Source organism: Chiloscyllium punctatum, chromosome 14, assembly GCF_047496795.1.
Source record: "Chiloscyllium punctatum isolate Juve2018m chromosome 14, sChiPun1.3, whole genome shotgun sequence".
Taxonomy (NCBI): Eukaryota; Metazoa; Chordata; class Chondrichthyes; order Orectolobiformes; family Hemiscylliidae; genus Chiloscyllium; species Chiloscyllium punctatum.
Window position 1 is genome coordinate 41,296,214 of NC_092752.1, and position 21,747 is coordinate 41,317,960.

Below are 21,747 nucleotides of genomic sequence, written 5' to 3' on the forward strand. Positions count from 1 at the left end.
TACGTCCCTACTCCTATTGGCTGAGGAAGATCCATGTTGATCGCGCTCGCGCGGAGACGGTTGGATTTAAATCTGAGGCTGCTCAAAGCAGCTGTGAGTTGTTTAGTCTGTTATTCCTTGTTTGGTTTGATTTACTAATTCCTCCCTTCTAGGTTGCATATGTTGTTTTATTTGTGTCTATTCGATGCGCTTGATTTATCTTGAAAGTGTGATGTTATAAAACGTATGGAAGTTCTTAACAGCTTATGTCCAGGTGTTTTTGAGCTAGACCTGCCATTGCTTTTGAACGCATCTATGGTTTAAGCTTCTTTTGAGCGCTTATTTGCATGTTTGTGCAAACTTTTATTCCAGTGAGGTTCTAGCTTCATCAATAGATCATCTTCTGAATACGAAGTTGGCGAAACTCCAACATACCTGGGACGTTGTTGGTATTCCGGAAGACAAGCGGGTTGAGTTGATGGCCTCGGCAGTGTATAGAGGTACTCTTAAATATCTGATGATTACGTTAAGTAAAGTTTGAAGGGTTGTTTATGGAGTTACACGAATAGTTATTTAACTTGCCTTTTTTATGTGGAGGTCAGTTTAAAATATGGAACAATTCGTCTAAGTTGAGAATTTTTGACCCTTAGGCTGGGGGGGAAAAAAGTTATTTTGAAATGACTGGGAATAAATGGGCTTCTTTTGAATCGGGGTAGTAACAGCCTAACTATGAAGAATGTCACTGTGCCTTATGAAAGGGTTAATGATGGTAGAAATTACTACTATTTACTCTTTTTTTTTTCCCCACACTGCTGAAAAGTATTTAATGGCAAGTTAGTAATGCTAATAGTCAATTTTGCTGTGGTTTTCTTGTCTGCCTTTGCTGCTCAATGACTTGCTGTAGAGCAGGTAAGAGCAGCATGATGGTTTGTTAATGTTTCTAAGGTCTGTCCTTATACTTTTGGATGAGATGAGAGAGTGGGAGCACACTGGTGATGACCAGGTCTGACTGTTAAATTGGAAACTCACTGCAATGGGGGGTGATATGCTTTACCTTCAGCTTTCTGTAGTTCACGAATACTCACTATTACTTTTTTTGTAGATATTTGAAGACCTTAGATAAATATGTAAGGTGGTACCAGAGATGTGAATTTTAATTCAACATATAACTAAACTTTAATATAACTAGTATATCTGATCTGAAATGTCATTTTGTAAAGATGCTAGGATGGAAGTTATGTTGGAACTGGTAATGTGTGGGCTGGAGATTGTGTAACTTGTAGTAATTGAATCTGTAGCAAGTGCTTGAAGTTTAAGGAATTGCAACTAAAGAGTGCTGAGCTTATGCTTAGCATTGCATGAGGGAGAAAAAAATTACATCCATGCTTTTATTCTTGGGGGGGGTGGGAGGATGTAGTGGAATGTTTTCTTTTGTAGAAAAGGCTAGGTACTTTCTAACTTGATCTAGTTGTGTAGCTTTTTGGCAAGTGGGCATTTTAGTGCTACTTGGTTTTTTTTTGCTCCAAACTAGTTGCTTTGGAACTGCTGAGTTGCCTCTAAGTTTGTTATGGTTGTACCTATACCAAAGTGCTTTTTATGGAGGAAGATTGAGAATTTTGACAGTGAAGGAATGGTAATATAGTTCAAGTTAGGATGGTGGCTGACTCAGAAGGAGAACTTGTGTGAGCATGTCATTTACCTGCCATCCTTCCATTATAGATGATTAGTGGCTTGGGTTTGGTAGATGTGTCTCGAGAGCCTTTCAGTGCATCTTATAGCTGCAGCACTGCTGTTACTGTGGGCAGTGGTGAGAATGAACTTACATTGTGCATTTGCTTCATCTTTAAGTTTTGGACTTGTCTATTCTGGCTAGTTAACAAGCACCATAGATGATTTTTGGATGGTGGACAAGTTTTGGGAGTCAAATGATAAATTGCACACTGCAAGATTACTACAACAGGTCAGTTGTTAGTGTGTGAGACTAGGCCAGTCTACTTTCTGGTCAATGGTAACACTCCAGGGTGATAGTGATGTTCAGAGTGAATGATACCAGAAACTATTGTTGGAGATGGTCATTGCCTAGCATTTGTGACATAAATGTTACTGTCAACCTAAGCTTGGATACACTTCCTGCAGTAGGAGAATTCACACTAACATCTCTCTCCATGAAGTTTCTCATCTGGGTCTTATTGCATTAGCCATGGACTGCTTCCATTTGTGAATAGATCTGAAGATGTTGTGACATCAAATTTCCACACTTGATTCCCATTAGCTGTAATTTTTGCTCAGCTCTTCAATGCTGCACTTGGTTAAATGTGATCTTCATGGCAAGGGGAGTCACTATCCCCTTGCCTCTGGACTTTCCAATTTGCAGATGACACTAAAGTAGGTGGAAAAGTTGCAATGAAAGAAGAAATTGCTAAATGGATAGGTTAAGTGACTGGGCCAACATTTTGGCAGCTGAAGTTTTTTTTGTAAAATATCTTTGAGGAAAAGATTCTAATTTTTAGAAAATTACTACAAAAATATTATTAAAATAGCTACTAATGTACTCTATGCAATTAAGAAAGAGGTGGGGGGGGTGGGGGTGGAAAGACCAACTCAAACTATCTTGACCTCTGGTTCCCAAAACACTTGCTTTTGTGCCCCAATGACCACACTCAAAGTAAGAGTACCAATATCTATTTTATACATGGGGCACATTGGGGATGCTCCAGTCCTTAAATTTCACAAGTTGCTCTGGTGCCAAATAATAAGCCCAATGGAGTACTTTTTATTTTGTTGCATAGCCTGCATCCTGTTGCACATCAATCTTCCTTGCATTTTCCCACATATCCTCCTATGCCTCTGACGTGATCTCCACACCCAATCCCTGAGTCTAGATTCCACACAGCCACTCAATGTCCTTCAAAACACTCCAAATAAATGAGAGGGTGCTGACAGAGTATTGTGGACCAAAGTACTCTCTTCTCCACTTCTAACTTGTAGGGACTAACCATTCATGTAGTTTTTTTTTGTATGAAGTCCATAACCAGAGTTTACATTTCTGACTCAACTGCTCAAAAAGACTCCCAGAGCCTAAATCCAGAATTCATCGATCCCAACTGAAATGCTAACATCCCTACTATGGGAGTAAAAGAGGACTTTTTTAAAATTGCCCTCACTTTGTCGCATCATTCTCCATGCTTTAACTGTTAAGGGCAATCTGATTTCTGCAATGGTCCATAACAGTCCTAGCCTTGTTAACCCCAAATTAATGAGGGCATTTTGCCTGGGAGGCCTTGATGTCCAGCCAAATTGACCATGGGTCCTGGCAAGCCTAATCAGCCACATAGGAGAACATAATTGAAATAATTGATATTTCTTAAAGTCTGCAAAATCCATACCCTCCAATCCCTGTGGGAGCTGCAATTTGGCAGGCTTAAGCTGCCTGTGATGCCAAATAAAAGAACCAAGCCATATGTCAAGCTTTCATAGTGCTTGCCCAGGCAACATCAAAGGGAGCATTCACATGGGATATAATAATAAATGAGGAAGAACATTCATTTTGATAGAGCTATTCAGGATATGCAAGATCCTCCCCAGTGGTGGAGGTCCTGTCTTATCTTCTCTCGCAACTGCACAAAGCTAGCCTTACATTTTTGATCAAAGGCCTGGGTGATGGAAAAATGCCTAAACAGGAAACTTCTGTGACTACCTGAAAGGGAATCTGATTCCACCCCTAAGATCAGGTACTCTAATATCACCACACACCGCGTGCCACCCTTTTTCTTCCCCACCCCCAAACACAATAGGCATGACCCCCCCGACTTCATAAAATTGATTTTTAGACCGGGAAAAATAACCAAATAGATTAATTACTTATATTAAACAGGGCACAGATATCGTCAGGTTAGTTAGAAAGAAAAGAACATCCACATAAAGGGTGATCTTGTGCTGTCTTGATCCTACCTCCAGGACAACTTTTTATATTGTGGTCCCTCTGGATGGCCTCTGTCAACGGCTGAATCAGCAACATAAATAATAAAGGTGAAAGGGGGCACCCTTGTCAGCTGCCTCTACCAATACTAAAATTCACAGACTGTATACCATTAGTGAGAACCACTGCTTTAGGATTGCTATATAACACTGCCACCCACTGGGGGGGGGGGGAACCCCTCCGAGACAAACTTCTCTACAGGAGTCGTACCAGAGTGTTGGAAGGAGGTGAATGTTCCTATTTTCAAGAAGGGTAATAGGGAAACCCCTGGCAATTACAGACCAGTCAGTCTTGCGTCTGTGGTCAGCAAAGTTTTGGAAAGAATTCGGAGGGATAGGATTTATGACTATTTGGCAAAGCATAGTGTGATGAAAGACAGCATAACTCTTTTTTTTTTTGAGGGGCAGATTATGCCTCCAATCTTACTGAGTTCTTTGAGGAGGTGACAAGATGACAGATTGCCCAAAGTCTAGCAATTGATGTGGTGTAAATGGACTTCAGCAAGACATTTGATAAGGTTCCCCATGGCAGGCTCATTCAGGAAGTATGGGATACAGGGAGATTTGGCTATCTGGATTCAGAATTGGTTGGTTGACAGAAGGCAGAAAGTGGTTGTAAATGGGAAGTATTCTGCCTGGAGGTCAGTGTTGAGTGGGGTCTTGCAGGGCTCTGTTCTTGGGCCTCTGCTCTTTGTAGTTTTTTATAAATGATTTTGAGGTTAGTAAGTTTGCAGATGACAAAGGTTGGAGGTGTCGTCGATGGCATAGAGGGCTACTCTAGGTTGCAGCAAGACCTAGATGGGATGCAGAGCTGGGCTGAGAAGTGGCAGATGGAGTTCAACCTGGATAAATGCAAAATGATGCATTTTGGAAGGTCGAATGCAAATGTTTAATATAGGATTAAAGACAGGATTCTTGGCAGTGTGGAGGAACAGAGGGATCGATCTGGGTGTGCAAGTTGCCACCCAAGTGGATAGGGTTGTTAAGGAAGCATGTAGTGTTTTTGGCTTTCATAAAATTGATTTTTTTTTTCCCCCTGTTAAAGAGCCATGAGGTTTTGCTACAGCTCTACAAGTCCCTGGTGAGACCACACTTGGGAATATTGTGTCCATTTCTGGTTGCCCTAATCTAGGAAAGAGGTTTTGAGGAGGGTGCAAAGAAGGTTTACCAGGATGTTGCCTGGACTGGAGGGCTTGCCTTATGAAGAGAGGTTGAATAAGCTTGGACTTCTCTCTCTGGAGAAGAGGAGAAAGTGGGGAGACCTGATCGAGGTATACAAGATAGAGTGGAATAGGTAGAGTCAATAGCCAGAGACCTCTCCCCAGGGCAGGTTTGACTGGTATGAGGAGTCAGTTTGAAGATATTAGGAGGAAGGTATAAAGGAAACATCAGAGGTAAGTTCTTTATGCAGAGTTATGAATGCATTGCCAGCTGTGGTGATGGAAGCAGTCATTGGGGACATCTAAGTGACTGCTGGACATGCACATGGATAGCAGTGAGTTGAGGGGTGCAGTTAAGTTACTATATTTCACATTAGGGTAAAACCTTGGCACATTGTGGGCCAAAGGGCCTTTTCTGTGCTGTATCTACTCCTATCTGTCTATTTAAAACTGTTCCAGACATAAAAGGTACAGCCAATCCACCCAGACAAATGCTTTCTCTGCATCCAGGGAGACTACCAAGCCTGGAATCCTAAATTGCTGGCATAACTGAGATATTTAGTACTCCTATTAGAAGACCTGCAACCCAGAATAAAACCTGTCTGGTTCTCCTTTACGATGAAGGGCAAGACCACCTTCAATGCCAGCATTTTCAACAGTTTTAAAATCCATTACAACCCTCTGGGGGTCTCCTTCTTCTTTTGAGAATAAGAGAAATATTTCCTTCTTTGAGGATGGATATTAGTCCTGACTGTATGAATAATTGTACATATCCAACATTGGCCTGGCCAGCATGTTTATATACTCACAACTTGCTCTGAAATCAGTCTGGGTCAGAGGCTTTACCACTCAAGAGCTACCTCGCTGCTTCCTGTATCTCTTGAATTGTCAGAAGTGCATTCAAGAGACACCTCTAAAGTTACACCTGGGAGGTCCAAGATCTTAAAGGACTTCATCTTCGCCAATCTGTCCTCAGCCCTCAGTACAACTTGGAACTTCCTGAATGTTGCATTAATCTTTTGGAATCGCATGTGAGTACCAGCACACTCTTGTGGATGTGATAGATTGGGGGCCACTCTTCTTTCTGGCCAGGTATGCCAGATACCTACCCGGTTTATCACCCTACTCGAATAATCTCTGTTAAGCAAAGGAAATCTCCCTCTTTGCTGTCAGGTGAGTGCAGCATTCAGAGCAGCTTTGAGAGCTGTAATCTGATGCAACATGGTTTCTGTCTGCCTGTCAAAGTATGCTGTCTCAGCTGCCTTCAGCTGGGCCTTGAGCATACGGTGCTGTTCTCCCCTCTGTCACTTTCTAGTTGCTGAGTAAGAAATAATCAAATCCCTTGCATAGGCCTTGGCAGTCTCCTAGAGCACTGACACATTACTGGCCGTGCCCAAATGAGCATTGCAAAAAATTTTAAATTCCTGCAAAAAAAACTCAAACTTCCTATCCTTCAGCAGGAAAGGAGCCATGTGAGCCTGAACCATCACCACTGGCCTTAACTTCCATGTACACTACCACATGATCAGAAATTGCTCTGGTCCCAATTCTGCAGGACAGCACTGAATTCAAAAAGGCCAATTGGGGCAAAAAAAGTCAATCCTCATGTAGCACTTGTGTGGATTTAGAGAAAAAGGTGATGTCCCTGCCCTCTAGGTGAAGACATCGCCACACATCCAACCCCAGCTCCCTGTTCAGGTCCACCAGCTGTCTGGTTTGTGGGGATATAGCCATGAAACTGTGGCATCCTGTCCACCTTTTTGGGGTCCATAAGTCAGTTAAAGCCTCTCCCTGTAATTGTGTGATGCGCCACAAGGGCCATCAGCCTGGAAAGCATGTCTGTTAAATTTGAGGGGGGGGTGGTGTGCCAGGGGCAATATACATTCAAGATCCCATACTCTTCTCCATGTATTAAACTGGGTAAAAACAATGACTGCAGATGCTGAAAATCAAATACTGGATTAGTGGTGCTGGAAGAGCACAGCAGTTCAGGCAGCATCCAACGAGCAGCGAAATCAACGTTTCGGGCAAAAGCCCTTCATCAGGAATAAATTCCTGATGAAGGGCTTTAGCCCGAAACGTTGATTTCGCTGCTCGTTGGATGCTGCCTGAACTGCTGTGCTCTTCCAGCACCACTAATCCAGTATCCATGTATTAAACTGCCCATAAAGCTTTATGATCCTTATTCGTCCTTTAATTTGGTCTAACAGCTGAAATGGGAGATTCTTCTGGATGAGTCTAGCAACTCTCTACTCTCAATGGATGAGAAAATACCTGGTCAAACCCTCCCTGCTGTAACTAGTGGTCCTTATTCGTTAGGTGTGTTCCTTACACCAAGGCTGCATTGACCCTTTTCTCTTAGCGCACAGAATGAAAACAGTTTGTATAAATTTGAAAAAAGAACTACTAAAAACTTCTAACAACTACTTTTACAATGAACCAACATATAACACAAATAAGAGGAGACTTTCCCCTTGCCCACAGGGGGTGCTCATACTACCCATATCCCCTCCATGGCTCCTAGCTGAAGCTGTGCACTAAACTCTGGCAAAACAAACTTTTCTTTTTAAAAAGTAACACTCGTCTTACAACAAGAGAATTTTTAAAAGGTGGGCACTCAACCTATCCTATCCATACTTTGATCCCAGGCAATCCTGATAAAATAAACCCCCCTCCATCCTGTACTGAGAAATTGAAACGGAATGATGGTAAAACAAAGGGTGTGGGGGGCCGGATAAAAGGGACCCACACATTGTTTTCTCTGCAGTAAAACAAAACCAGGCAAACTAAGTGAATGCTATTGATCACTTTATTTGAGCCAGCCAGTCTATTTTAAGGTGTCCAGGAAGTCTTTTCCTTTTTCCAGGAAGTCATAATTAAATACGGACCCTGTGTGGCTGAAATGTACTATTGCCGGATAACTTGGAGTACTAAATGTTCAAATCCCTCAGCCTCCTTTTTACCTCTTAAGGCCTTCCTCTTGCAGATCACAGCCACAAAGTCTTGGAAAAGCAGAATCCTTCATCCTCTGTATACCAGACCAGAGCCTGTGGATCCTTCCCCCAGTGTTCCAGAAACTTCCTGCATAATTTATCTCTATAGTGTCAGTCGCACTAGGACTGGGCAGGGGTGCTGCTATGATCCAGGCCTGCGTACTGCAACCCTGTGGGTCTGCTTGACCTACACCTGGCCTGCCCTGACTTTCAACTTCAAAACTGCAGGAACCATTGCTCCAAGAAGCTGACCAGCTGGCCGCCTTCCTGTTCCAACAGCCCAATCAAGCAGATGTTCTTCCAATGGCCTTGACTTTCGTGGCATCAACCTGCTTTACTAAGGACTACCTGCTATTCCAGGGCTTTGACCAGACCTGACCAGGATTGTGCTATAGTTTTGGAAGCCACAGTCTGCTGCTCCAAGATTCTGAATCTCCTGGTCATGCTTTGGCAGCATGACCGAGATCCGTTCCAGCATAGCCTGGGTTTCCACCATTGCTGAATCAATCTTGAGTTTCCCAAATAAAGCTGTACTCCAGAGGTCCCCTGGGGCGTTTTGTGGAGGCCAACGCTTCAGTCGCAGGAGTGCCCTGCTTGGTGCAATCTTTGCTGTGCTTTTCCCTTAGTCATTTTTCTTAATCAATTAAACTCTCCCTCCTCATACAGCAATTCTGGAGATTCAAAACTACCAAATTTATTACTTTTTTTTCCACCATGTCTTTGTCTGGGTTCTGGTACAGAGCCAAACAGGGCAGACCTACTGCATTGCTGCTATCTTGGATCTCTGGCAGATGAAGTTTAATGTGGATAGGTGAAGTTTTCTATTTTAGGAATAGAAAGTCAACTTCTCTAAAATAGAGAAATATCTATGCATTGGTACAGAAGAACACCAGATCCCAATGCACAAATTGCAACAAACCAGTATGCAGGCACAGAAGGCAAGGCAAATGGAATTTGGCCTTTATCCTAAAGGAGTAGGAAAGTATTTCTGCAAATGCACAAGGAGTGAGTGAGACTACATCTGGAGTATTGTGTACAATTTTTGCCTCCTCGACATAGGATCTAATTTCATTGGCGGCAATTGAGGTTCACTGGATCGATTTCCAGAGATGTGCGTTTGTCTTGAGAAAGATTCTGTAGTTTAAAAGTATACTTCACTCACTCAGAATGGGAGGAGGTGTAATTGAGGTATGCAAGGTGTTAAAGGGGATTGACTGTATTCAACAGAGCTTGGAGGTCAGTCGCCAGTGCCCCAAGTGCAAGTATGATTGATGTTGACCAACTGTACCCTAACCACCTAGGTTGGGAGGTCAAGTGAGTGAATCATATGTCCGGCTGATGATTCTAGACAACTGAAACAGTAAACTAAAGTTATGCTTTCCCTCTGTAGCTTAAACTACATATGCAAGGGGGCAGCAAGCAATGCACCACACTGTTGCAACTTACTCACAACCTTGGCCACAACTGAGACAATACAGGGAGTGTCTGCCATCTAATGGTTTTGGGCAATTTTAACTGTGTTCATGAGATGACACAAGCCAACCCACAACTACACTTGGTAACTCACACTCGGAAGATGACTATCCTTATTCATTCAGTTTTCTAAAATAGTGGTTTTGATAACGGTCAACATCCGTGGTTTTGATAACGGTCAACATCCAATAGAAGTAGTTGAGGTGGGTACATTAGCAACATTTAAAAGATATTTGGACAAATACATGGATAGGAAAGGATTAGAAAGATGAGCCAATTATAAAGAACTGGGGTTAGAAATGATGTACATTTTGGTCAGCTTGGGCTAAAAGGCCCCTCTCCATGCTGTACAACACTGGTTCTATGAGCCATAGGGAAAGGCTGAGTAATCTGGAATATTGATGGCTGAAGGGTGACCTCTAGAAGCTTAAAATGAGGGGCATGGATAGGGTAAATAGACCGGGATTTTTCCCGGTTGGGGGGAGGGGGAGGCCTTGGTGTGTGTATGGAATCAGCTGCCAGAGGAATTTGTACAAATACAATATTTAAAAGGCATCTGAATGGATATGTGCCAGGTGCTGGCAAATGAGACTAGATTTATTTGGGATGTCTGGATGGGTTGGACTGAAGGATCTGTTTTCGTGCTATATATCTCTGACTCTCTATAATTAAGGGTGGATTTTTTTTTCCTTGTGGGGCAATCTAGACAGGCCATGGTTCTAGAGAAGGGGTAGCAACTACTCAGTGGATTGTGAAGGATTATAGGGAGTGGAGTGTAAAGTGAGTTTGTAGTTGAGCTGAGATCAGCCACATTTAATATAATAAATAGCAGAACAGGTTTACCTGAATTGTCCACTGCTGGTTCACGTTTGCCCTGTCTGCATATGAGGACTGCAGATGCTGGAAATCAGTCTAGATTGAGTGGTGCTGGAAAAGCACAGCAGGTCAGGCAGCATCCGAGGAGCACGAAAATTGACGTTTTGGGCAAAAGCCCCTTTTCCAGCACCACTCTAATCCTATGCTAAAAGCCAATTGCTAAGCAAGTGTGATTTGATTGACTCAGTCTTTGAACTCTAATAATAATGAAATGTCTCCATATATAATTTTGAATTGCTTGCACTTTGCAATAACTGGTCTTGTTACAAGGTGTCTGAACTGATTATGACTCTTGTGGTATAGTGTAAGGGGTATAGCTGATTGAAGGGCTTTTGCCCGAAACGTCGATTTCGCTGCTCGTTGGATGCTGCCTGAACTGCTGTGCTCTTGCAGCACCACTAATCCAGTATTTGCTTTCCAGCATCTGCAGTCATTGTTTTTACCTAAAGGGGTATAGCTGTTGAATTAGACCACCATGATTTTGGGAATAGATAAGGTTACCTGCTGCTGTGTGCCAGTCCCATAGGTCAAGTAACTCTCTTAAATAAAGAACATCTGAGCAAGAGGAACCAGGAGTGGGAAGGTGATGGACCCTGTGCAGATTCCCACTAAGCATTTAGAGGCTCATCTGAGGGAGTTTGAGCAGCTAAAGGCTAATTTTCAGGGATGAGAATTTCTATATTCAAATTATAAACTTCAGCCACTTTTTTTTATTTTATTTTTTTTAAGCTCTGCAGATTTTGCACACTCTAATATTCTAAGTGACTTGGGTTTCCAGATACAACACCAGAAAAGCAACAAATTTGCCATGATTCTGGCAGGGAAGGAGTGTGAGCAGTCTGTATCTAGTTGCCAGTGAAAAATATTGGTGTTGAATGTATTTTTCAGGCTGCTGATTAGCATGTAATTTGTGGAACACCTGAGTACTACATGGGAATTTTTGAGATTATATGGCCTAGAGTCTGATGCTATTCTGGTTATACTGGGCACTTAAATCATAAAACAGGTAGATGTGTTGCCTGTGTTTTCCTTTTTGGAAAGGGAAAGTGTTTTGATTTTACTGTTACTTTTTTTTGAGGAAGTAACGTGCAGTATGGATAAAGGGAAACCTGAATGGTACATTTGGATTTCTGGAAAGAATGTAACAGGTATCCTTAAAGGTTGCCACCCAAAATAAGAGCTTCATGGTGTGAGGGTAACACGTGTAGCATAGAGTATTGGTTAGCTTAAAGGAAACATGAAATCTGGTTAGTAGATAGTGTTGTAACAAAATCTATACTGAAGCCTCAATTATTAACAATCTATATCCATTGACTTTAATGGGACTGCATGCAAATAGTTTGATTTCAACCTACTTAGGCATAATGAACACCTCAGATGCAGATGGGACTTGAATCCAGATTTTTCTGGTAGAGGGGAAGGCAAGTTGCTAATGTGATATGATCAGGACACCAGGTTATGGTCCACAAGGTTTATTTGAAATCAGAAGTTTTCAGTGCTGCTTCAAGTAAATTTTGGAGGGAAGTGCACAGGCACAGAATTTACAGGTGGTGATAATTAAGGCTTCTAGGTAATTAACAAGAGTGTACTCCACATCCATGTGATACTCAGTAACTAAATGTGCCAGTGATCCAAAATGGCTAGAAAACTATGAATGTAGGTTGCAGAGGGGGCAAAGGAGTTCACAGAAGGAGTATAGGCTAAATGTTTGGGGGAAAAAGTTTGATACAAACTCCTTTTCCATCATGTGTTATATTTTTCTATTGTTTTAAATGGACAATTTTAAACGGGGGAGCAAAAGTGTCCAGGTACATTTTTGTTTTGCAGGATCCGGGTGTTGATGGCTAAAAGTTTACTGACCCTCTTTGCCCGAGCGAAGATGTTGAGCAGCTGCCCTGAAGCACACTCTCTAGTCTGTGGCTTGGGCATACCCATAGTGCTCTTAAAGGATTTATGGGACTTTACTTTGTGAAGAAATGCCAATTGATAATGTCATTCTGCGGTTTGGAAGAGCTTTCAAGTGATGGTATTCCCACTTCTTCCTTCACCTCATAAGCTCAAAGGCTCCATCATTGACAGATTTGTGGCAGTGAAAGTTTGTATAGGGTGCCCCCTACTACTGACTTTAATAGCATGGGTGTGTTTTCTTAGGTTATAGACAGTATGCCAGTAAAGAAGGCTGTTTTTGTCCTAAATGGGTCTTAACAAACCAGTGTTAATGGGTTAAATTGCTCACTTTTTGTATTAATGAATTTTCCCAGTATTCTGTACTGAGTTTATTGCCCTGTCTTTTAAATTGTTTATGCTTTACATTTTTATTAGGAGCGTCTTGATCAGATGATTTTTATGAAGAACAACAAATGGAGCAACAATTGAAGGAATCCATTAAGAAATGGAAGGTGCAACTTCAGATCTTGTTTTGAGCTTTATCTTGATCCTTATAAGGTAATGTTCCTTTTTTTTTAAAAAAAAGGGTGAAACTTAAGTGACCTCTCTAGAGTTCAAGTAAAAACTTCTCAATTGGTGCAATCTTGCTGTTTCATCCATAACTGTTTAGATGAAGGTTGACTATAAATCAAATATCCAATCTGCATGTTGCTGTGGGGTCTTGTGCTACATAGGGTCCTGGAATGCTAAGAGTTTTAGTTTAGATTCCTTACAGAATGGAAACAGACCCTTCAGCCTAACAAGCCCATACTGACCCTCCAAAGAGTAACACACCCAGACCATTCCCCACCCTATATTTACCCCTGATGAATGCACCTAAACACTGGGCAATTTAGCGTGGCCAATTCAACTGACCTGCACATCTTTGGATTGTGGGAAGAAACTGGAGCACCCGGAGGAAACTCACACAGACACTAGGAGAATATGCAGACTCTGCACAGTTTCCTGAGGCAGAAATCAAACCTGGGTCCCTGGTGCTGTGAGATAGCAGTGCTAACCATTGAGCCACCATGCTGCCTAAAGAGGAAGTGGATCAGTTGCTAAGATTAGCTGTTGACAAACTATTGTCCCAAAGTTTGGTTTTGAATTGCAAAAACTACAAAAAACTGGCAGTTCAACATCACATTTTGGGCATAACTCCTTCATCAACTCTCCTGCTCCTCAGATGTTGCCTGACCAGCTGTGCTTTTCCAGCACCACTTTTTTTTTGACTGTGTTCAACATGCTGCTTATGTTGCATTTATTTAATCCTCTTAAGAGTTCCATTAGCTAATCTTGCTTTGTGTGTTTTTATTTGAACAGTTTTTTGTGCACACCCTTCAAGGCATCTAATTTTTCACTTATGTACTGTTTTTTGATTACTCTACCCAGGAATTAACTGCATTTTGAAATGTCATAGGCATACCTTCATTTTGTAGGTTGTTGTGTATTTGTTAGCTGCTTCAAGGATATTAATCCAAAAGAAATAGAAAAATCCCTCATCTCTGGAAGAGGATTGAGTTCAACTTGTGATGTTACTAAGGTGGTTATTTGATCAGCTTTCCCATCAAAAGTCCAGAATATTCCTGATCTTGGCAAGTCTGTTAAGTGAACACATTTGGTTGGCTTGTTTGTGATTTTGAAAGAAAAATGCAATGGGGATCAGCTAAATTGTTCTTGCCTCTTCATTTTGGAAGTTCTCTTTCAAATAACTACTGGAGTAGGTGGGGCTGAACTTAACATTATTTGATTTATAGTTGTCCTTAACAGCAAGGCTGTTCCTGATCAAAATTCAAGGGTAACAAGATTTTTACAATCATGGTTTAAAATTACTATCTTTGAACTAAATGTTGTTGATTCATAGGCTGAAAGCTCTACTCCACTTCAATTGGAAAAGGAACTCAGGGGAAAAAAAGTAGAGTCATTACTTGAAGAGAAAAATGGTCACATGGCAGAATGTGAAATGCTATTGAAAGAAGATCAAGCTTTGTGTACTGACCTTTGCAAGACACCATATTACATCCCTACTGGCAAAGTTCCAGCTCCACAAGAATTAGAGCTGAAAAATCACCTAATAAGTACAGCCAAAGAAAAGGTATTTGGAACAAAATACCAAAGCATTTCAGACTACAAAGCATTTGATGCAGTCATTTTCAGACTTTTTAAAAATGGAGTTTAGTTGGTGTCAACTTTTTAGCAAGTATGAATAATTTTTGGGGGAGGGGGTGAAGGTTGTGGTTGAAGTATCTGATCAGATGGATGATTGGTGAATAGGTAAGATCTCCATTTCTGTAGTCTCTGATGGTATCCCAAAGCATTTTGCAACCAATTAAATTCTTTTTGAAGAGTTATAACCATTAGTGATGGACAATTTGCACACAAAGTTTCCATTGTAAGTAGATAAACTGTTAATGATGTTGATTGAGAAATATTGCCAAGATGGGGAATTGTTCTCTGCTCTTTAATGCAGAGGCAATATTTTTGGTGCTCCCTCACTGCTGAATTTCTGCCTGGATTGTCATTGAGCAAGCAGCCTGTGAGTCAGTTGACTGCTTCCAACCGAGACCCTGAAGAAACAGTGCATGGAGCAAGAGAAGTAACATGTGAAAATCAGAAAGATTGGTTTAGATTGGGTGACTACTTTTGTGGAAAGACCATTTGTTCAGCCTGTCATCCCAGGATTCAAGCTCCATTATCTTTGATTTCTGTTCTCTACTTTCTCCAATGTCTCAAACTTTGTGCAGCACCCTTACTTTGGGTATTTTTTTTAAACAGCTTCTGGCATTAGTATTACTATTTAAGTTCTTAACTTTGCCCCTTTTTTATTTTTCTGCTGCGTCATTTTGTGATGTCTGCCTGCATTTTTGGCTTCTGTGTCCTATTCACTTGTATTTCCAACCCAGTTTCATTTACCTATTTTTCCCTTCCCTTTTTTTTTCCCCCCCCTCTATTCTCACCTCATCCCCCTCCTTGTCTCTTCACAGCCACCACCATTTGATCCTTTGAATTTCTCCCTTCCAAAGGTGCTGACAGAATGTTGATTATAAAAATTAAATTAACTTTTAAAACCATTTGTAAATGGGCTTTGAGTAGTTTTTTTTATTAGGATTGAGAAGCTTGCATGTTTCTGGCACGTTCTCATTCTTGCATACAAATGAGTACATGCTCACCTTTTCCTCTATTAACCAGTTCCTCCCTACTTGGTATTAGCTCAGGTAACACACTTCTGGACCACCTTCAATGCCGGCATATCTTTTCTTGCCTAAAGGGACCACAAGTCTTCAGTAATCCAGCTGTGGTCGGACTAGCGCCTTGTATGGTTTAAGCAACACTTCCTTATCCCCTTGTGTTCTGAGGTAAGATCAAAATTTCACTTGCCTACTTTGATGCTAGTATCCTGTTTCATAGACAGGATTCCCCAATCCTCCTTTAGTAGCTTTGTGCAGTCTTTCCCTAATTAAAATAGGTAGTCTCTTCCTGCATAACCTCTCTCTTGTGAATGTTGTTTCATCTGCCAGTCCTTAACCTTGAAGGAATAAAAATATTTTCCATTTACATTGAGCATTTGGCCCTTCTGGTTACTTATGTGGTTGTCAAATTAAGATCATAACGTTGGGTTTTTTCCAAAAATTCTTGATGCAACTGCAATATGCCAACTTCTGTGAACAAGCAATTTTATTAAGCATAGTACAACCTTTTTGGAGAAACTCTTAACACACTTCACCATGCTTGCAAAGCATGTCGAGAGGCCTTCCTGAACAAAGGAAACGGTTCTTCCTTTTATACAAATCTTTACATCAGTCAGTGCTCACAAGAGAACCCCCAGTCACTTCCTCAGTCACATGCCATTCAAGACAATGCAGTGACCACATCATTTCCAGAAATACTATAATCTAAATCATCTCTAAATGGTCAAATCTGTTGTGACTAATTTCTTAACTACAGGGAGTAGTCAGGATTCTAACTGTAATGGTCTTTTGTTTTTTTTAAATTGGATGATGGAAATGCTAATTGTCTCTGAATAATGGGAGATGGCCATGTAAATGGCTCTGTATGACCGGGGATGGCAATGTAAACACACTTACTACCTGTAGATCGGAGACATCCCACCCTGCCTTCAAGACACTCAATTTCTTGCAGGTCATCAGAGCAAAATAACTCTCCAGTATCACAAAACTATAGGAGCACTAGACCCTTCAGCAAATAAAGTCTGCTGTGCTATTATTTTGTTTCTTAACCCCTTCCTGCTTTCTGTAACCCTTGATCTCAAGAATCCAGAATCTATCCATCTTTGTCTTAAATATACACCATCTCTGTGGGCATGGATTCTGCACCCAACCCCCAAACCAATTGATTGTCTATCCTTTTGCATTGGGAGGGTGGGGTTCAAGGGCAGTGTTGCATGAGGTGGAGGAGATGCTCTGGAGACACCATGTCAACCGTATGGGAAGGGAAGTTATGATCATGGAAGAATTAGGCCATCTGGGGCTTAGTCATAGAAATGTACAGCATGGAAACAGACCCTTCAGTCCAACCCAATCTAGTCCCATCTGCCAGCACCCCTCCCAACCCTTCCTATTCATATGCCTCTTAAATGTTGCAATTGTACCAGCCTCCACCACATCCTCTGGCAGCTTGTTCCATAAACATACCAACCTCTGTGTGGAAAAAGTTGCCTCGTAGGTCTTTATATATATATCTCTTCCCCTCTCACCCTAAACCTATGCTCTCTAGTTCTGGACTCCTCCACCCCAGGGATAGGGCTTTGTCTATTTATCCTATCCATGCCCCTCATAATTTTGTAAACCTCAAAGGTCACCCCTCCGCCTCCGACGCTCCAGGGAAAACAGCCCTAGCCTGTTCAGCCTCTCCCTGTATTTCAAATCCTCCAACCCTGGCAACATCCTTGTAAATCTTTTCTGAACCCTTTTCAAGTTTCACATCTTTTGGAAGGAGACCAGAATTGCGCACAACATTCCAACAGTGGCCTAAGCAATGTCCTGTACAGCTGCAACATGACCTCCCAACTCCTGGACTCAATACTCTGACCAATAAAAGAGCATATCAAACTCTTCCTTCACTATCCTATAGACCTGTGACTCCACTTTCAAGGAGCTATGAACCTGCACTCCAAGGTCTCTTTGTTCAGCAACACTCCCTAGGACCTTACCATTAAGTGTACAAGTCCTGCTAAGATTTGATTTCCCAAAATGCAGCACCTCTCATTTATCTGAATTAAACACCATTTGCCACTTCTCAGCCCATTGGCCCATCTGATCAAGATCCCATTGTGCTCTGAGGTAACCTCCATTGCTGTCCACTACACCTCCAATTTTGGGGTCACCTGCAAACTTATTAACTATAACTCTTATGCTCCCATCCAAATCATTTTATATGAATGACGAAAAGTAGTGGACCCAGCACCGATCCTTGTGGCATTCTACTGGTCACAAGCCTCCAGTCTGGAAAAACAACCACCACCCTCTTCTACCTTTTTTTTGAACTACAGTTCTGTATCCAAATGGCTAGTTCTCCCTGTATTCTGAGATCTAATCTTGCTACCCTATCTCCCATGGTGTACCTTGTCGAATGCCTAGCTGAAGTCTATGTAGATCACATCTGCTGCACTGCCCTCATCCAGCCTCTTTGTTACTTCTTCAAAAAACTCAATCAAGCTTGAGACATGATTTCCCACACACCAAGCCATGTTGACTATCCCTAATCAGTCCTTGCCTTTCCAAATACATGTACATCCTGCCCCTCAGGATTCCCTCCAGCAACTTGTCCACCACCGACATCAGGCTCACTGGTCTATAGTTCCCTGACTTGTCCTTACCACCTTTCTTAAACAGTGGCACCACATTAGCCAACCTCCAGGCACCTCACCTGTGACATTCGATGATCCAAATATCTCAGCAAGATGCCCAGCAATCACTTCCCTAGCTTCCCACAGAGTTCTCGGGTACACCTGATCAGGTCCTGGGGATTTATCCACTTTTTTATGCGTTTCAAGACATCCAGTACTTCCTCCTCTGTAATATGGACATTTTGCAAGGTGTCACCATCTATTTCTCTACATTCTATATCTTCCATATCCTTTTCCATAGTAAATACTGATGCAAAATACTTGTTTAGTATCTGCCCCCATTTTTCTCTGGCTCCACACACAGGCCGTCTTGCTGATCTTTTGAGGGGCCCTATTCTCTCCCTAGTTACCCTCTGTCTGTTAATATATTTATTAAAAACCCCTTGGATTCTCCTTCTTAATTCTATTTGCCAAAGCTATCTCATTTCCCCCATTTTTTTTTGTTTGCCCACTTGATTTCCCTCTAAGTATACTCCTACTTTCTTTATACTCTTCTAAGGATTCACTTGATCTATCCTGTCTATGCCTGACATACTTCCTCCTTTTTTCTTAACACCAATCCTCAATTTTTTTCTTTCGTCATCCAGCATTCACTATACATACCAGCCTTTCCTTTCATCCTTTCTCTGGATTCTCGTTATCTCATTTTTCTGAAGGCTTCCCATTTTTCAGCTGTCCCTTTACTCGAACATTTGCCTCCAATCAGCTTTTGAAAGTTCTTGTCTAATACCATTAAAATTGGCCTTTCTCCAATTTAGGACTTCAACTTTTAGATCTGGTCTATCCTTTTCCATCACTATTTTAAATCTAATAGAATTATGATTTTTATATAAACACTGGATGCACCACAGGTCTTAGCGCAGAGTTCCTAGTATTGTCTCCTGCACCTAATCTTATTCCGTCCAACCATTCAGACAAATTGCCACTCTGAAAATAGCAGATCTAGGTAGTGGCGTATACCTATCTGCAACTTGCAATGCAGCAACTTATCAAGACTCTTTTAACAAACCTAAATCTATCTCCTCAACCGATGATTAAAAACAGCTACGTGGCAACACGAACGGTGTTTCCTTGCAGTGCCAACCATCCTGACATGGAACTAGATCACCATTCCTTCGCTATCATTGTCTAAAATTCTGGAGCTCCCAAACAGCAGAGCATTTGTACCCCCTGGGAACTGCAGTGGTTCAAGAAAGCAGCTCACCACAATCGTCTTCAATCTGGGATGGGTTGTAAATGCTTACTAGTCAGCAATGTAAATATTCTAGGAGTCAATTTGAAAAATGTTGTCTGAAACTTGCTCAAGTTTGATTCTATTTGAATAACCAGAAAATACCAAGACCGCATATGAAATTCTGAGATTGACATGCATTGACACTTTAATTTTTTTTAACTTTTTTGTGTATGGTACAATTGATTGGAAGTCTTTGTTTGCATTTCAGTCTATAAAGAAAGAAGATGGGACTGGCTATAAAACCCCTTTAAAAAGAACATTGACTGCAGCTAGTACATCTGAGGAAAATCCAAAAAGTCAATAAGTCTCTCTTTAAGGACAATGCTGACTGCTGGTTTATAACTTTTTTAAAAATCTATATTCCCTGATATTTAGGACATTGGTTCACACTATGAATTTAACCAAAATTAATGTAGTGGACACTTTATTCTTTCCGATGAGCAGCACATTCTACCAGCATTTGCTGAGCTGTTAAACCTGCAATAACACTTCGCCTCTTTTCTCTGTTTTGAACACCTTTTTTGGTGGAGAGGGGGAGCCCTTCAGCAATTTCAACTGAAGTAATTCATCTCCTGTGAATGAACGCTATTGTTGACCATGCTTATTTGAGATTTGAAGAGCTAAATGATGGGTCTGCATCTCCTTGAGGTGTTTTGACCTAACCAATCTTATCTACAAGAATTGGAAGCATGCTTTCATAATTCAAAGCATGAGAAAGTAAATCCAGCCAGGTATCCCGGTTTTTTTTTTTTTGTAATTTTTAGGATGATTCAGTTGGAAGTGATTTTTGTTCGACCGAGAATTAGCTTTCTCCTGTGGATCAGTGCTTTTACAGGCTGGATGTGCTCTCCTGCCAGGAGTGATTCAGTTGACTGGGACAAACTGGGTTTCTTGAAGTTACAGTAGCCGAGCAAGTTTGAAGTATGTTTTCTAGTCATTGTGATTGAAAAACAGTAATGAAAAATAATCTGTTTCTCATCTTTAGCCATTTATTTTTTATTTTATTTTAGAAAATCTTGAGTGATGCCTTGCTCCTAAAAAGTAAATTTTTAAGAATAAGTGGTCTGAATGATTTTAACTTTTTGTGTTCACCAAGTTGTTCAGTTCCCATTTTAGTACTTAGCACTACAATAAGAGAGCAGCACTTAGTTTTTGAATTGAGTCTTTACATGCAACAATTCCTCCATGACCCCTTTTTTAGCAGAACCGAGGCACTGGCCAGGACACCTGTTTTTGCCAATTATTGCTCTCTAGCTTGCTGTGTGAGAATTGGCTGTAGAATTTCCTATGACACCAGTGTCTAAGTATTTTGTTTGCTTTAAATCCTTTTGGAATAACCTGTGATGGTGAAAACTTTTACATAAAAGCAGATCTCTTTTCTATTCCTTCACTTGCTTTCTATTCAGATAATAAAAGCAGGGTGGCCTGATCATTCATCCTGGAAATAAAGGAGATGAATTATGAATTTCTTGCAAGATAGTTGTGTCCCATGTCACCTGTTTCTTTTGCAGTTAAATGGGACCTTAAATGTTTGCCCCAGTGAACAGTAGTGGAAGCCTATGTAATCAAGCGCGAACCTGTTCTTGCATCTCAAAGATGAGACTTGTTACAACAAATATGGTAATGCACATCTGTTTTGAAAGCTAGCTTGTGCACAAGCTTCTCCTAACCAAGTAAACATTAATGCAATTTATTGGTATTATCTCATCTTGTGCAGCTATGAATGTGGTTTAGATGTTTAACCTTTTTTGTTTCGATATGCAGTAGAAACCCAGCTGACCATGTAAAATTATGTAGCTTTTTCTGAGCAAAATATTGAATGAGAATTTTTTTATATACTGTGTAGTTTGCAACCATGTACTAAGTTGTTCTAAGCAGTCAGATTTTAGGGCATTGGAAATAATCTGACATATGTTGCAATTAAATGTATCAACAATGAAATTTATGAATCCATTCTGAATATTTCTAAAATGACTGGAGAATCTCAGCAGTTCTGGAGAAAAACCAGAATTAATATATGATCTATGCCTTTTTTATCTGATTTCAATGTTGAAAATATTTGATTCAATCTCTGAGATTTGTACACAACTGATTTATATTGAAGTGGGCACCAGAGGGAAATTGAGGAAAATGGGAAAGTAGCTAAATATAGTTCAGCCAATAACATCAAATTCTTTTATTTCTACAAATTGAAGGAATAAGGATAGACTTCCAGTTTGATTTCTCGTAATGAAACATTTAATACAGTTGTGCTGGTCAAAG

The 21,747-nt window shown here is 41.0% G+C and overlaps 1 long non-coding RNA gene across 4 annotated transcripts; it reads left to right on the plus strand.

The window, feature by feature from the left end:
- The first annotated feature begins 24 nt into the window (after window positions 1-24).
- Window positions 25-21,438, plus strand: LOC140485753 (uncharacterized). Of its 4 annotated transcripts, XR_011962425.1 has the most exons (6): window positions 25-93; window positions 352-479; window positions 12,782-12,904; window positions 14,250-14,480; window positions 15,596-15,741; window positions 19,694-21,438. It is a non-coding gene; the product is annotated as an uncharacterized lncRNA (long non-coding RNA). The 4 variants fall into 4 exon arrangements; XR_011962424.1 differs by lacking the exon at window positions 25-93 and having other exon boundaries at window positions 100-479; XR_011962427.1 differs by lacking the exon at window positions 25-93 and having other exon boundaries at window positions 100-479; window positions 15,601-15,741.
- Window positions 21,439-21,747: the final 309 nt, after the last annotated feature.